This window comes from Zingiber officinale, chromosome 11A (genome assembly GCF_018446385.1).
Source record: "Zingiber officinale cultivar Zhangliang chromosome 11A, Zo_v1.1, whole genome shotgun sequence".
In the NCBI taxonomy this organism is placed as follows: Eukaryota; Viridiplantae; Streptophyta; class Magnoliopsida; order Zingiberales; family Zingiberaceae; genus Zingiber; species Zingiber officinale.
The window spans coordinates 61,906,317-61,921,256 of NC_056006.1; the positions used below are offsets into that span (position 1 = coordinate 61,906,317).

Below are 14,940 nucleotides of genomic sequence, written 5' to 3' on the forward strand. Positions count from 1 at the left end.
AGGATCTAGGCACCCAGAGTTGGATAGAATTTTAGAGATCAAGTTTCGGCGAGGTGCAACAACGTTGACATCAATCCAGGCACCCAGGGGCAGTCCAAGCGCCCGGTGGGGGCCTATATAAAGCCCCTCGACCAACAGTTGCACAACATCTATTCGAACGACTTTCTCTATGCCAAAATGCTATTCCGACGAGCAAAAGCTTGAGTCTACAAATCTTTAGTTGTCGGTAACTTTTACACATTCACACTTACATTGTAATTAAGATATATTGTGTAATACTTCGAATTGATAGTGAATTGTCAAACAAAAGCGATCAATGATCGTCGGCATTAGAGTAGGAGTCGTTAGAAGCTCTTAACCAAGTAAAATAAACTTGTTAGTGATTGTTTATTTTCTGTCTCTTTCTTTCCACTGTGTTTATTTTAATTGATTGTTTTACGCAAAAAAGTAAAAAAGTCATGACCACTATTCATCCTCCTACACCCCACCCAGTGGCGGATCCAGAAATTTAAGCATGGAGGAGCGATTTTTACACGGAACAATGGGTGATATCCTCTATTTCCATCGGTAGAATCCTATAATACTAGGGTTCCATCGCAGGAGGGGGGGGCCACTCGCGATCCTGACCCCACCCTTTAGCGCTTTCGATCCAACCCAATCTATTCACGTTGACCAAGTCCTAATGATATGCTTGACTAGTACTGAGCTTGGAAGAACTAGTCCAACTGAATTTGAATTCATCCCCACATCAGTTAGATATCTTTTATGCATGTTATTTAAATATCTTATATTGATTTAAATTTAATTTTTCTAAAATTATATATATCATATTTTAGCATTTAAGTAAAACTTGGACAAAACTCATTTCAATGTAAAAATAGAACTAGTTGATAATGACTTTTAAAACATGACTATTAAACTAAATTTTAGATTTAAGCGTCTCGTAAAACTTTCAAACATTCGCCCATATTTAAACATTCAACTTGTGTCTAGTAAATATCTGTAAACATTCCACCATATTCGAACACTAGATCTTTTAATGACATCTAAAGCAAAAAAAAAATCAAATTGTTCCGTTTTCATCTCTATATTCTGTTAATTTTTCTTCACTATACTTGATATATGATCTTATTAATTTAAGACTATTGTTTTATACATCATCAATTTTATTATCTGTGAAAAAAATTTCCTTTCACTTCTAATCATTTGTTTAACGTCTAATCGTTTAATCTAATCATTTGTTTATCGATTGTTATAAGTTGATCCTATAATTTATTTATCTCTACATAACCTTAAAACAGCTAGAGTGAGCATAATCACTTTTACTACCATCAATTTTATTTTGTCAATCAATTTGGTCGATAGAAATTATTTTAGAAGTTAAAGACCTTGGTGGACAATTTATTAAAATAGAACTTTAGTGCAATTGCCCAAAATAAAAACCGTTAGCAAAACACTGAAAAATGTACAGTTCAATGTCGTCTAAACAAAAACAAGATGCTATTTCAAAAAACAATAAAATGCCACTAAATATTGGGCGTAAAAGATGAAAATTTTGGCTACTTCATCTGTTTCAAAATCGTTTTTCTTACAATAAAATGAGAGAAAAACACTACGTTTCCTAGGCCAGCCATCTGTTTTAATATATTTGTTGTGTGCAAATCAGTATGAGAAGAATAAATCAACAAATCATCTATACATCGGCGTCAACATGGTTTCATGTAGGACACCACATCATGTGACCTCAAGCATCCCCCATGGTCTCAACAAGTAAATGAAACATTTGGGAAAGATCACATATTTCTCATTTGCAGTCCCTCAAATTCAGCGTCCTCTTAGGTTTTGCAGGACAGACAGAGTTGAAGAGCCCAAGCTACTTGTTCCGGATGCAGCTATGCGCTAGAGTTCGACCTCTTGAAGGTCATCCCCAAGGGAAGTACCATTCTGCTGAAAAGATGAGCTGCTGACCAAGCTAGTCTGCTTACTGTGAGTGGGTGAGAATATAGTGGGACCATGGCCTAAGTTTGCACCTGTCGTGGTCTGATTGAATGACTCGTAATTCCCGCTCCAAGATGCTGCTCTTGATCTGGATATATGAGCATTATTGCTTCGAGTGGAAATACTGTTCATGCTTGGAAATCGCTGGATGGATGATGAAGCTGATGGCGTTGAGGAAAAGGATGCCTCTCCTATTGCTGTTTCTGCTGGATCTTCACCAGTGGTGACATCTTTGTTGTTTTCACCAGCTGCATCAGTTGGTTTTTCATTTGTGCTTGCAGGTTCTGCGGGCATAAAGAATTTTGCACCAACCAATGGATTTGCCGATGGAACTGCAGGTGACTGAAAAGTTTTTCTGAAAGCACCACTGCCATCACCAGCACCACCGCCACCCTTGTTGAATGTATCAACATACCTGCGTGAAAACTATATTATCATCCCTAGCCTACAGAATTTTCCAGACAAAATATAAATAAGAAAAAATGATGAGCGTGCTTACCTCAACCGAACTCCCATTCTGCCACGGGCTGAGAACTGATTTTGGCTAGGTGGAGTTGGTGGGATTGCAGAGTTATGTTCCAATGGAGTCATAGGTTTATCTGCTTTTCTGCCCTTATCAGCAAGACTTTCCGGTTTCAAAGTATCATTCTCTATGTTGTCACTCTTGAAAGCACTACTAATCTTGTAATTTGGCATACCATTCTGGAATATCGTTGTTGGAGGCGGGGGAAGGGGGGACTCCTCTGCTGGAGGATCAGCTCCTTCCTCCACCCATCTCTTGAGCTTTTCATCATAATAGAACTTGTTACTTTCACCCAGTTTTGCCTTCACGTTGAGAGAAGCAGAAGCAAACAGTGAGCCCGAGTAACATGAGGTGAGTGAAGAATATATATGTTCACAAACAAATCATGTCAAGGAAAATACCTGGCGGTGGGATCTGGACACCCACCCCATGGTTTTCTGAAGAAGTTGTGAGCCAATGCGTCCAAAGCGTGAGCCACCAGTTGTAGCTTTGCTTTGTGCATTGTCTGGGCTTGAATCCTTTGATAATGTTCCAAAAAAGTTAGTAAAAACACAACGAAGGTTCCTTCACCAAAATAAAAAAAATAAAAAACAAAACTTGAAATGGAATCAACTAAAAGGAATCATATTCCCTAACCAACTGCTTTCATTTTCATGTAAGAGGAAAATTTTACCTGTTTTGGGGTTCGACCAAAATCAGGCTCTGAGACACTTCTATTGTGCCTAATGGCTTTACTATTATTATTACTATTACTTGACCACTCAGTCATTGTCTCCACTGATGCTGACGGAACTAAAGAAGCCATGGCCATTGTTGATTGGCTGTTTGATACTTTAGGGGCAATAGAATAGATTTCTTTGTCATTTACATTCCCCGATGGCACAGGTGGAAGGGGCGGTGCACCAATCATGCGATGAATAGATCTATCAAAGGTAGTAAACAACTTGCCAACTATATTTGCGGGAGCCAAACTTGAACCATAGCCACCCTGGACATGAATAGTGAAAAAAACCATCAGAAAAAAAAATGTAAAGGCTGTAAAAATTGGAAAGAATTATTGGGTTCCCCTTGAGAACTACCTGTTGGTGGGTACGCAATCTGTCCTCTAGAGAGGTTAACACCGGTTTCCACATTTCAAGCTCAGAAGTACGAGCAGAACTCTTCAACAATTTTGAAGTAGCTTGACAGTACCTGCATAGCTAATATGTTAGGCAAGAAGGATGGCAGAAACACACAATCTTACTACTCACTTCAATGAATCTGAAATCTTTCCCACTTCTGCCAGCATGTAGGCATAAATTATCTTGTATGGCTGGAAAGGTAGTAGGATGAACTGAGAATTTCCTTGCACCTTTGAATACTCATAAAGTTCTGTTCTCTGTACAAAGGATTGAAAAAAAAAAAATTAACTGTTTATCTGGTTTCAGCATATGTAGACCCTGATGGCAGGAACTAGAGCATGTATAGTTGAATTTCATTTCAGATTAAGCAATAAGGAATTGTGTACCCGTGGGACCAAAAAATGACAAATTGTATAAAAGTAGTCTTTATGATTCATTATTGCAAGCACAGAAGTTTCTCCTAATATTTCTACATCAGAAAAGAATTAACTAGCAAACATTGAACAATCACAATGCAATATAAGTGCTTCTATGACAAATTCAGCAAGTAACAATAAGAATTATTCAATTCATAGGTATCATTGATCTTAATATCATATTTTACTTGACCTATAAATACAAAGAAACTAGAATATGTTCCCAAGTAACATATGATAGTTCTTCTTGAACATCTGACTTTTGTATAAGCGCTTCTGTGACAAATTCAGCAAGCAACCTAAGAATTATTCAATTCATAGGTCTCATTGATCTTAACATCATATTTGATGTTCCCAAGTAACGTATGATGGTTGTTCATGAACATTTGACTTTCGTACAAGTGCTTATGTGACAAAGTCAGGGAAGCAACATTAAGAATTATTCAATTCATAGGTCTCATTGATCTTAACATCACATTTTGTAGCTATAAGTATAAAGAAACCAAAAGATGTTCCCAAGTAATTATGATGGTTGTTCATGAACATCTGACTTTCGAATGAGTGCTTCCATGACAAATTCAGCAAGCAACATTAAGAATTATTCAATTCATAGGTCTCATTAATCTTAACATCATATTTTACTTGTAGCTATAAATATAAAGAAACAAGGGGATGTTCCCAAGAAATGTATGATGGTTGCTCATGAACATCTAACTTTCATATAAGCAGCTGAAAAAGAAATGAACCAAAACTCAGAAGGTTTTTAATATAAATCAAGAATTTACAGCAAGAGTTGTAGAAACCATAAACTAGTTTGTTTTGTGTTTAAAAGTTACAACGAAGGGTAAGATGCCAAAACACTAGGGATATCTTCCATTGTGTTTTAACCAATGTTCAAAATTTTGAGGCGTGCTAGAGTTTCAATTTATTTATGATCAGAATGATAGGATTTGGATACCATATCGTGTTATACCCATGGTTTAAAGTGTCGTGCCGAAACAGTCGAAACGGGCGAAACGTCTCGTTCCGCTCGACGACCGGCACCGGCACGGCCTCGGCACCTAACCCACGACAGGTGCAACGTATTGCGCAACCCCGTGGTCACAGCGGAGGGGTCGCTCGACCCTACAACAGTAGCGGAGGGGTCGCATAACCCTTCCGTTGTCGCCACGGAGGCATCGTGCGACCCGTCACTGCAAAGGGGTCGCACGGTCAACGTGGTCGTGCCGAAGGAGTCACGCAATCCCCGCGGGCCTGGATGGTCGCGCAACCCTGCGACAGCGCCGAAATCGTGCGGGCTCGCAAGTGGTGTCAGATTTCAAATTTTTTTTAAATTAAACTTAGGTTAATTATTTTAATCAGCTCCTAGCTAAGATGGAGATAATCTAAAGAGACTTTATTAAACCTTAATAAAATTATCTAATTAATTTTATATTTCATTTATTTTAATTTAAAAATTATAATAAATTTTTTATTTATTTATTTATCTATTTTCATATCTTTTCCTTTTTTAAAAGATTATTTTTTATCTTATTTATTTTTTAAATATTTATGTTTTAATTAATATATTTTATATTTAAAAATACTATATTCTTAAATGCACGATCTTGACGCATCGTGAATGTTCACGGTCCAAGACTACCCCTGAGAACGAACGAATTTTAAACCTTGGTTATACCAACACAATTTTAGTATTTTTTTAAATATAAAATATATTAACTTAAAAATATTTTTATTAATATTTAATTACTATAGATGCTTTTCCCAATAATTTGTTTCCATATTCATCCTTAAAAAGGTTTTTTCCTTAATCTTTTTAACAATCCAATGTCTTTGTTGTTTATTTTATAAATGAATGAAGGGGGAGAAGAAACAAACAAAAGAGAAAGAAATTAGCGAAGGGAAAGGAATTGGCGGTAAAAAACTAAATAAAAAAGATGAAAGAGAGAAAGAAATTAACTGCCTAAACCCTAAAGCCCTCTTAACCCTAAACCATAAACCATAAAATAGAGGGGAAAGGAGAAAGGAATGAAAATAGAATAAAAATAGGGGCCTGCCTGCAGCCAGGCAAGCCTGCCAAGATCTCGTGGTGGCCTCGCAACATGACTTCGCAGAGACCTCCAGAAGGCCATTGTCGCCTTGTGGCTAAGTGTCAACTGTGGGACTGAATGGTAAATTCCACCCGTGTCAACCAACATGGCTCGGTATCATGAACCTTGGTCTCAACTCTCAAGAAAGCAAGTAACATAAGTGAAGTAACCATACTTGAGTGTGGATATGCAACAATGAACCTAGGTTAACCATTATGACAGTGATGCACAAAGGTTGGAAGCCAACATGGACTTAAAAAAAGACCCCTTGATTAAATACATGCAGTTGATGTTTCAGTCTTAGAGAGGGGAGAAAAGAAACATGAACCATTCAACTTCAATCATCATATAAAAAACTGAAACCAGCAAGCACAATACAATGAAAAACAGAAACTGAAATAGTTACAACATAAAAACACCTGAATTGCATCAGGTGTGGCATATGTCCTCGGATATCTCAAGTGATCAGCACCAATAAGACAGAGTCTTGCAGTCTCAGTATATGGTTCAATATTTGCTTCAGCAACCAAGTAACAAGTATGAGCTGCAGTTACCTGTGTCAATATAAATTAGGGGAGTAAACCAGATTAAATATCTATAATCAGACAAAAATAATAATAAGCAAAAGCATACCAACCTCTCCTCTGTCCTTCCATAGGCAGTCTCCCAAATGAATAATTACCAGTTCATCATCTTTTGTTCTATTTGCGGTTATAATTGCTAGATTCTCTTCCCATTTATCCAACATCCCACTGGGCTGAACCTGTCAAGTGCTAGAGAAGTAAATGAGAACCAAAACTGAATGCTGAAACATGCTAAAATGGAATTTCATATTACAAATCAACCATAAACAAAGCTATAAAAAAATAATTAATTGAGAAAGAAAAACACACAAATCAACCATGCTCTTACCTTGAAGAAGGGAAGAATAACAGAACATACATCTTGAAGCAAAATTAGAAGTTAATTTCTAAATACAGATTGAGTTATTCAATCACCTTTGCCTGATGCATAGGTGAAGCCAAAGATAAGCTATTAATTGCATTCTCCATTGGTAAAAACACATCTGCAGGTTGTCCAGCAATAAGCAGACACAGTGATCGTAAAGGTGACCCGAATGCAAGCTGATGTTGTGCCATCTTCTTTACTGTGTCAACATAAAACTGCATCCAAAATTATTAGACCTATCAAAGCTGAAGAAGAATAAAAATTTCTCATTATAAAAATGAAAAGAAAACAAATATTATTTAAAAGATCAAATTCAATCCAACTAAATGAGCCATCTTTTCACTGTTGAAGCCAGGAACTATAACCAAATTACAAGATCCATCAAAAGAATCAAGAATTTTTCCCATCAGAAACATGAATAAGAAACAAATATTATCTACAACCAAATCAAAATCAACTAATTTTGTAAGTGTAGAGAAGAGAGCACAAGTATACACACCTTGTCTCCAAGCTGTGCAGCAAGAACAAGAGCAGGGCCCCATAATTGACCTTCTTGAGCAGATTGAAGAGCCTCCCTCCTCTTACCAGAAACAAGAAGGCTTTGCACTATAGCAGCAGTTGCCTGAAAGAAATTGACAGAACAGAGACTTACACAGCAAGTTCACTAGATTATATGAAATTATGGGGGGGATAAACTCGGATGAACTCAAGGTACCTGAAGTTGGCTCTCCGATGGAATATTATTCAAACAATAAGCATATGAATCATACCCTCCCAGAGGAGCACTGCTTACTTTTGATGATGCAAAAAGATTGCATACTTCCATTTCTGGACCATTAACATCCTACAAGCAAGAGAATTATACTGAAGGTACAAGAAAATTGCTAAAACCTGAAGAATTCTAAGACAAAATTTAATGAGGAAGTACAGTTCACACTTAATAGCAAGGACTTTTTGGTATCTTTCTTCAATGTATGCATTGCACAGATAGAAATGACAGAACAGCTTGAAAAATTAGCTCTTCACACAAGGAACAAATGACAACTAATACTTATAGTCAACAAGAGATGTACTCCTTAAATAAGACCTCGGTTTGTACTTGTCTACTAACCTACAACATCCTCCTACACAAGGGTACTGATACAGACCCCTGAGCAAGCAGTAAATTCAAGTTGACTAGTTGACGTGGGGATCAAAGTCCAAGAAAGGTTATCTTAAGCACCCTAGTCCCAAGATGACTCCTGAAGGCCAATCAGAGGAACGAGATAAACCCCCCAGGGGATGTAGAGAAAGGCCCCCAAAAGCCAAGCGGATAGCACCAACCGGATATTGGCTAAGGCCACGAAACCCAGATTGAATAGCCAAGCGTCCCAAGTTTTTTAATGAACACACGAGATGGTTCCCTCTGCAACCCCGATCGGATGGTTCAGATCGGACATTTGAGGGACCTAGCTTCCCAGGTCCGATCGAACGTGGCACGGAACAGATTCCTGAGCCTTCAAGTAAGTAAGACCTACCAGGTAGTTGAGTCTTCAAGCATGCTCTAAGTATGCTAAGAGTCCTACGTCCCCATAACGACTTCCCAGACACTCAGCCTCCCGATGTCAATCGGATATGAGAGCACACCCGATCCGATCGGACTCCAACAAGGATGATTTCGCTGAAGGAGAAGCACTAGGGGACTATTAAGGCCTCAAACCCCTTGGAGACCCAGCCAAGTTCAAATTCCTCATTTACGGGCCAACAAGGTCTTCTCTTAAGAGACAAGTGTACACTACTAAAGTATAACAACTAAAGGTTCGTTAATCCGTTTAGCCCATCAGTCCATTGTCTCATTTAATGTCATACAAACGCTTGTCAGAAGATCCCTGAAATGTATCTTTACAATTTATACTTAAGACATCCCTACGAGGAGACGGCCCGGTACCGTTTAAGCATGGTGGTAAGACAAGTTACATTAGAGGTTGCATTGTCATGATGAGACACTTTGTTACATGGGTCAAAGGCCAAAGTGTTATATAAGGGGTCCCTTCTCCATGCACAGGTAAGCTCTGGAACGTTTTTTTACTGCTCATCACCATCGTTTTTAGAGTTACTCAGATTTAGCCCCAAAACTGACTTGAGAGTCGGAGTGACTACGCCGGGGACCCATCCCTAGCCCTTTTCCTTCTCTCTTGGTCTTCTGTGGCTTGGCACGCTAGCTCGAGACTTTGGACTCCCCCACTTCAAGGTCCTCCTACAGTCAGCACGTCGTCCACCTAACCAGCTGTGCATCTTCATCGATTTCAGACAGGAACAGATACCTTAAATATAGTACAGTCCAAAAAGCTCTCATCAACTGTAGATGCTACGCAATGGATTGAAAAAAACACTAAATCGGCCAAACTTTGGTTAAGGTGATAGTTAAATGGTATCTGCTAATCCAAGTGCTACTACTAATTTATCTTAAAATCATAATCTAATGCAAGAGCATCCCGGACACAATCATCTCATATCATCCAACACGGATATGTTCCCCCTCAAGATGTTACGAAAAGAAAATGAGGCTACCAACCTCCCTTTTGGATCTTGAAGATGGACAATCGAGGCTACTTACAAGAAAGATGATGACTTTGTGGCCTCCTGACGTGGTTGCACTCTATTCAGAGTCCAGACGAGATGGAATCGGCTAACTAAGTCGTTAAAACTCTAGATTTGGTCTTTTGACTTTTCATATATTTGTTTCAAATTTTTAGAATTAGTTTTCATTTCTAAAACTTCATATAGATTTTATCTCTTTTTTTTTAGGATTAATTTTCTTTTCTTAAAGTTAATTTAGATTTTATCTTTTCTCTAAGATTAGTTCTTTTTCCTTTTTCTTTTTTTTTCTTTTTGTTGCATCTTTTGCTTATTTCATAGGTTATTTAAACAAGGACTAGGGCTCTTGTAAAAAATATTAATTTTGGTTTTGATTTGAATAAAGGTTTTTTTCATTTAAACCTAGAGGCGTTAACTCTTTGTTTATGGATCATCTTTCTATGTCTTTCTCTGCAAACCTCTAATTCGAACGTCGCACTCGGATTTTCTTTCCCTGCATCAATTAGTATCAGAGCCTTAGATCCATGGATGACCATCGTAGTCGAGGTTGTGGTCGTGAAAGACAAGTTCCGGCTAAGGAAGTCTCGCACCATGATCGAAGCGTACCCTACAAGATCATCGAAGATCTACAAAGATAAGTCATGGAGTTATATGGACAACAAGATTGAAATAGTCGGTGATCCAACTTACGATGAAGACGAGATTGAGGCACTTGGTGAACCGGTTTTTGATGATGAAGTTGATGAGATACTTTATGGTGATGACCATGAGATTTTAATCTTATTTGAAGATGCAGTTCATGTCGTATTGGAAGACAATGAAAAGAAAAGGGAGACTATGGAGGACGAGTTCTTTTCAACCTGGGGCATTTGATGTAAGAGCATCTAGGGACACAATCATCTCATATCATCCAACACGGCTATGTTCCCCTTCGAGCTGTTACGAAAAGAAAATGAGGTTACCAACCTCCTTTTGGATCTAGAAAAAGGGCAATCGAGGCTACTTACAAGTTAGATGATGACTTCGTGGCCTCCTAACATGATTGTACTCTATTCAGAGTCCAGACGAGATGGAATCAGCTAACTAGGTCATCAAAACTCTAGATTTGGTCTTTGACTTTTCTTTTATTTGTTTAGAATTTTTAGAATTAGTTTTCTTTTCTAAAAATTAATATAGATTTTATCTTCTTTTTTTGTAGGATTAATTTTCTTTTCTTAAAGTTAGTTTAGATTTTACCTTTTTTAAAAAATTAATTCTTTTCCTACTCATAAAAGGTGGTGATGATAAAATATACTGAACAACTATGAAACACTGTTTGGTTTATCTAAAAAACCAATCAGATTGGCAAAAGCTAATAATCAGAGGGGGAGATGCAGCTCAAGAGGAGAAATTGCCTAAATCCTCATCCTTCAGATATGTCACACAAATCTGTCTAAAAATGTGAGCACAATCACCATCATAATAAAAAAATTTAAAAAAAAAAAAAATATATATATATATATATAGTCACTCTTGTTAGCCTTAGGAGAAATCAATAAAGAATCTTACAACCAGTAGATTGGTTCCTAATTCAAATATCAATAACTGGAAGTGCTAAAACAGATGGACAGCGTGTCTTTGTTGTTCCAACAACAACATTCTTTGAAGAGAAAAGACCCTGCATTAGGAAAACCAATAACAATGATGTCTTTAAGGTGGAATCCATATTCTTGTGGCAATCGTCAACCAGAATGACTGCCACCAGAAGCATTATCAGGCCAACCTACACCATGTTTGTTGATGATTTAGCTTCCCATATTACTTACTGAAATAATGATGGAATAAAACTAAGAGGTCAGGATAGAATTTCCATATGAATCAAGTTGTGCCATGGTATGGTGAAAAGTTGTTATTATCAAGATATGAGAACTCCAACAGAACCAAATATTAATTCCATAAAAAAGAAATGCAAGACTTCAAAATGACAATGGGGTTCAGAACATAATGATTATATAACCATTAGGAAGAAAAATTGCAGTCAAGAACTTAAGAGTGAGAGGAACTCAAGCATTATCTTTTTGATTCTGTGAAACGAAACAATCATAAAACTGTAACAAGAAAAATATATGTACAATAATTTAATTTGAGACTAATGTTATAAAAACCTCTTGTGATGGATCAGAGCCGAAAGGTGATCGAAGTTTTCCATAATTTTGCAATGATATTTTGAGCAACGAAACAAGCAACTTCAAAAGTTTCCCCTTCTGAAACTCCTTGACAGGTGCATCATAGCTTGAGATCCTCTCATCTAACCATTTATTTATATCCTTTGTAGAAGCACTCCCACCAACAAGAGGACCCGGAAAATTTTGACGGCACAAAGAATGGAAGTAATCCAATGCAGTGCTTGAATCAATACTGAAGTGTCAAGTTTATTCGTCACAACTTCAGACAAGCTAAGAATAGAAATCACAGCAGCCGGAGTTCCTTCCAGATGAAATGAATTTTCAGATGCAAGACAAAAAAAGATGAAAACTAAATGTACCTACAAAACCAATGTAGGTTTTTAAAGTTTACCTGACTTCCATAATTTATGTTTGCATCAAAAGAAGTGGCAATTTTCACAACTAAGAGCTTCCCTCCAAACCCAAAAGCAACCAAAGCATGTGCAGGGCGTCCAGCTGACGATCTTCCTTCATTAGAAGAATAAGCAAACTGGGAATAAGAAGCTTTTGTATCTTGAAATGAATGTTGTGAATAGTCAACTGAATTTTGATTGCCTAAGAAGCTGCTGGGCATACTTTTCTGAATGCTATGTGGCATATTTTGAGAATAATGTGGATATCTGCTTTCCCCATTAACAGAGTTGTGTGATGTCATAATCCCATTAGAGCTGCCAAAATCATGATTAACAATTGGTTTAAACATCTGAATACCCACACTACTTTCTGCCTCAGTTCCAGTAGCTATGTTCGGATTGTAAATGCTCTGTACCTCCTGCTTTCCAGATAAACCTCCAGCCTGTAGCATGTTCTGCTGAGAATAGCTAATTGATAGAGGAGCCCAGTGATGCCCAAACTCTTGGGTGTCCAGGGTTCCCTTAGAACTTTGTTCAGTTTGGCCAACTTGATTCAGGGTTCCCTTAGAACTTTGTTCAGTTTGGCCAACTTGATTATATACATTGTAGTTCCCACTTGAGAAGCCATTTGAAGCTACTACCTCATTCTGAACTTCAGTAAGTATCGAGGTGGTGTATGACTCAAGGGAATACCAGTTTTGGGTGTTGGTGTCATAGTACCATCCTGGATACTGAGGATCAAATACCATATTAGGAGGGAATTCTGTGTTCTCCTTATAACCAAGGTTCCAATTGGTAGTTGTAGCATTTGTAGTTGTTGTACTTTCTTCAGCTATGGTCTCCAAGACTGACTGTGAAGTTTGCTGAAGGTATAGATTATCTGAACTACCCAAATTGGAGTTGAAAGCAGGACCTTCTGCACTGTCATTAAAGTTTCCTTGTAAATCCATTCTTGATGAATCATGTTGATTTTGTGCATTCGTGCCAGCTTCATAGACATATAATTGATACCATTGCCCAGTAGTTGCGTCATACTTCCAACCTGGGTAGAGACTCTCCCAGTACTGTGCATCAATACTTGTGTTCTGATCAGTAGATGAGCTTGAGAGTTGGGAGTCTTGCATATTCGAGGAATTTGTATGTGCATCCAAGTTTTCAACTTGATTTTCCACAGGGGAGAAATTAAGGTCAGCATTATATTTCAATCTATCTGATGATGGATCAACATTCTTGGCAAAGAAATCTGAATAACTTTCCAACCCAACATTGTCAAACGGCTGGGGGCTGACACTGAAGGCACTCCACTGAATCTCTTTTACACTAGTTCCCTTAGATCCAGAATGCTGAGTGCATAATGAACTTTGTTGTTCAATCACAGAAGCACACACAACTGAACTTTCCAATGAGGCTACCTGGTCTAAAGAAGAATCTAAAGGTGCATTCGAAGAATCCAAAGACTGCAAGGTCTCACCTTGTTGCAGTCCATTTGATTCGAAAATCAATCCAGCATCATCAGGATCCTCCACAGAGGTACCAATATCATCATCAAGGCTGCGGTTAGATAAATCTCTCACGATTTCGTTGGGACGAGGATGGGAACCCGCTCCACCAAAATCATCATCTACTAGATTGTTGAAAAAATCCTCATCAGTCTGATCTTCCACATGGAAAGGAGAAGATTCCATCTGATTCTCAACAAAGCGAAGCTACCAAGGCAAAAGAAAAATCTCTCCCTTCTTCCCACAATTATCAGACCAGCAATTTTTTTGATCCACCAGGCCACCGACTTATTTCAAGCTGGATCCCTCAAAAGATATCAAAAAAAATATCAAAGATCGAGCTGACAGGGGATCCTCGCTCGTAACCGCCGATTGCGATTCGACAGAAATCGTATCCAAAACCCTAAAGGATCTCCATTATCCCAAAATTACAACTTCCCAAATAATACTAGAATCACAGGAATCCACGGAGAGCAAGATCGAGTAAATCTTCCGATCTCCACGGATCTGACACAAAAAAAACAACACTGAAAGATACAAATGACGACCAGAGAAGACGAATCAACCTTTAGAAATCAAAAGTTACCAAGCAAGACGCCGGAATCGAAGAGCGATCAGGAGCGCCAAGATCTGAGAAGACGAAGGCGAAGAGGAGACGAACCCTCGTTCGCGATCTAGCCGACAACTCGCCCCAAGTTCTCCCCCTTTTCTGGTCGTTAATTTGTTTGCATTTCCCCTATTTTCCCCCAAATTCCCCGGTTTAACATTCGGCCGTTTGCAAAACCAAGCCGAGAACTACGAACGAAATGGTAGAAAATATAAATTAAGCAGACCCTAACTGGAAGTTTATAATGAAAAGGCTACGGATACTACAGTGCTTGAGTGGGCCGGTCACCACACGCTTTCTGAGCCGCTCAACGCCTGGGCTCCACGTCTCTGAGTGCCTTAGCGCATCCGGGTTGACTTGCCTCGGTGGTTGACTGGACAATCAAATTCGGCCGGCTCAATCAGATCGTTAGATGAACCGGATCCCACGGTCCAACAGACGAACAAGATTAATTAAAGGGAAAAATGTCTTTAACGTCCTTTATTATTTATCAACTAATATTTTATTTCTTATATTTTAAAAATAATATTTAATCCTCTTTAAATAAAGTTAAATATGAAAAAAAAATTATAAAAAAATAATTAGATACTTCTCTGATAAGTTT

At 38.0% G+C, this 14,940-nt stretch overlaps 1 pseudogene; it reads right to left on the reverse strand.

Moving 5' to 3' along the window:
- Window positions 1-1,533: 1,533 nt before the first annotated feature.
- On the reverse strand, window positions 1,534-14,530 carry LOC122031893 (annotated as a pseudogene).
- Between the last annotated feature and the right edge of the window lie 410 nt (window positions 14,531-14,940).